At 49.0% G+C, this 2,500-nt stretch overlaps 3 non-coding genes and 3 pseudogenes across 3 annotated transcripts; all 6 read right to left on the bottom strand.

Moving 5' to 3' along the window:
- Positions 1-152: 152 nt before the first annotated feature.
- LOC149296996 (5S ribosomal RNA) lies at positions 153-271 on the bottom strand (annotated as a pseudogene).
- A 256-nt stretch (positions 272-527) lies between these two features.
- On the bottom strand, positions 528-646 carry LOC149296995 (5S ribosomal RNA; annotated as a pseudogene).
- Positions 647-900: 254 nt separating this feature from the next.
- LOC149296994 (5S ribosomal RNA) lies at positions 901-1,019 on the bottom strand. The gene has a single exon (XR_016276756.1). It is a non-coding gene; the product is annotated as a 5S ribosomal RNA (ribosomal RNA).
- A 199-nt stretch (positions 1,020-1,218) lies between these two features.
- Positions 1,219-1,337, bottom strand: LOC149296993 (5S ribosomal RNA). Its single transcript, XR_016276864.1, has one exon. It is a non-coding gene; the product is annotated as a 5S ribosomal RNA (ribosomal RNA).
- Positions 1,338-1,628: 291 nt separating this feature from the next.
- Positions 1,629-1,747, bottom strand: LOC149296992 (5S ribosomal RNA). The gene has a single exon (XR_016276762.1). It is a non-coding gene; the product is annotated as a 5S ribosomal RNA (ribosomal RNA).
- Positions 1,748-2,023: 276 nt separating this feature from the next.
- On the bottom strand, positions 2,024-2,142 carry LOC149296991 (5S ribosomal RNA; annotated as a pseudogene).
- Between the last annotated feature and the right edge of the window lie 358 nt (positions 2,143-2,500).

The following is a 2,500-nucleotide window of genomic DNA, read 5'->3' as shown; positions in this document are numbered from 1 at the left end:
CTGCTGCTTGTCGTCAGACAGAAAGAATTATAAGCCCTGGGACAGGACAGAGAAGGTGAGAAGGTGAGAAGGTTCAAATAAGGGTTTAAAGCTTTGATGATGAGCAAGAAACACATGGCAAAAAGCTCTCCTCGGACTGTGAGAGAAGAAAAAGCCTACAACACCGGGTATTCCCAGGCAGTCTCCTATCCAGGTACTAACCAGGCCCAACTCTGCTTAGCTTCCAAGATCAGATGAAATTGGTTACTTTCAGGGTGGTATGGCTGCAGGCGGGAGAGCTTTTTATTTTACTTCTCTTATTCTGCTGCTGCTGCTGCTGCTGCTGCTGCTGCTGCTGCTGCTGCTGCTGCTGCTGCTGCTGCTGCTGCTGCTGCTTTTCGTCAGACAGAAAGAATTATAAGCCCTGGGACAGGACAGAGAAGGTGAGAAGGTGAGAAGGTGAGAAGGTTCAAATAATAGTTTAAAGTTTTGATGATGAGCAAGAAACACATGGCAAAAAGCTCTCCCCGGACTGTGAGAAAAGAAAAAGCCTACAACACCTGGTATTCCCAGGCAGTCTCCCATCCAGGTACTAACCAGGCCCAACCCTCCTTAGCTTCCAAAATCAGATGAGATCGGGCACTTTCAGGGTGGTATGGCTGCAGGCGGGAGAGCTTTTTATTTTACTTCTCTTATTCCGTTGCTGCTGCTGCTGCTGCTGCTGCTGCTGCTGCTGCTGCTGCTGCTGCTGCTGCTGCTGCTGCTGCTGCTGCTGCTTGTCGTCAGACAGAAAGAATTATAAGCCCTGGGACAGGACAGAGAAGGTGAGAAGGTGAGAAGGTTCAAATAAGGGTTTAAAGCTTTGATGATGAGCAAGAAACACATGGCAAAAAGCTCTCCCCGGACTGTGAGAAAAGAAAAAGCCTACAACACCTGGTATTCCCAGGCAGTCTCCCATCCAGGTACTAACCAGGCCCAACCCTGCTTAGCTTCCAAGATCAGATGAGATCAGGCACTTTCAAGGTGGTATGGCTGCAGGCGGGAGAGCTTTTTATTTTACTTCTCTTATTCTGTTGCTTCTGCTGCTTGTCGTCAGACAGAAAGAATTATAAGCCCTGAGACAGGACAGAGAAGGTGAGAAGGTGAGAAGGTGAGAAGGTTCAAATAAAGGTTTAAAGCTTTGATGATGAGCAAGAAACACATGGCAAAAAGCTCACCCCGGACTGTGAGAAAAGAAAAAGCCTACAACACCTGGTATTCCCAGGCGGTCTCCCATCCAGGTACTAACCAGGCCCAAGCCTGCTTAGCTTCCAAGATCAGAGGAGATCGGGCACTTTCAGGGTGGTATGGCTGCAGGCAGGAGAGCTTTTTATTTTACTTCTCTTATTCTGTTGCTGCTGTTGCTGCTGCTGTTGCTGTTGCTGCTGCTGCTGCTGTTGCTGTTGCTGCTGCTGTTGCTGTTGCTGCTGCTGCTGCTGCTGCTGCTGCTTGTCGTCAGACAGAAAGAATTATAAGCCCTGGGACAGGACAGAGAAGGTGAGAAGGTGAGAAGGTGAGAAGGTGAGAAGGTTCAAATAATAGTTTAAAGTTTTGATGATGAGCAAGAAACACATGGCAAAAAGCTCTCCCCGGACTGTGAGAAAGGAACAAGCCTACAACACCTGGTATTCCCAGGTGGTCTCCCATCCAGGTACTAACCAGGCCCAACCCTGCTTAGCTTCCAAGATCAGAGGAGACTGGGCACTTTCAGGGTAGTATGGCTGCAGGCGGGAGAGCTTTTTATTTTACTTTTCTTATTCTGTTGCTGCTGCTGCTGCTGCTGCTGCTGCTGCTGCTGCTGCTGCTGCTGCTGCTGCTGCTGCTGCTGCTGCTGCTGCTGCTGCTTGTCGTCAGACAGAAAGAGTTATAAGCCCTGGGACAGGACAGAGAAGGTGAGAAGGTGAGAAGGTGAGAAGGTGAGAAGGTTCAAACAATAGTTTAAAGTTTTGATGATGAGCAAGAAACACATGGCAAAAAGCTCTCCCCGGACTGTGAGAAAAGAAAAAGCCTACAACACCTGGTATTCCCAGGCAGTCTCCCATCCAGGTACTAACCAGGCCCAACCCTGCTTAGCTTTCAAGATCAGAGGAGATCGGGCACATTCAGGGTGGTATGGCTGCAGGCAGGATTGCTTTTTATTTTACTTCTCTTATTCTGTTGCTGCTGCTGCTGCTGCTGCTGCTGCTGCTGCTGCTGCTGCTGCTGCTGCTGCTGCTGCTGCTGCTGCTGCTGCTTGCTGCTGCTGCTTGTCGTCAGACAGAAAGAATTATAAGCCCTGCGACAGGACAGAGAAGGTGAGAAGGTGAGAAGGTTCAAATAAAGGTTTAAAGCTTTGATGATGAGCAAGAAACACATGGCAAAAAGCTCTCCCCGGACTGTGATAAAAGAAAAAACCTACAACACCTGGTATTCCCAGGTGGTCTCCCACCCAGGTACTAACCAAGCCCAACCTTGCTTATCTTCCAAGATCAGGCACTTTCAG

The sequence above is a fragment of the Sceloporus occidentalis genome, unplaced genomic scaffold (genome assembly GCF_023333645.1).
Source record: "Sceloporus occidentalis isolate IW3139 unplaced genomic scaffold, rSceOcc1.0.p SCAF_38, whole genome shotgun sequence".
Classification (NCBI taxonomy): domain Eukaryota; kingdom Metazoa; phylum Chordata; class Lepidosauria; order Squamata; family Phrynosomatidae; genus Sceloporus; species Sceloporus occidentalis.
Note: the sequence above shows the minus strand (reverse complement) of the source record. Positions and strands in the feature narration are given on the sequence as shown.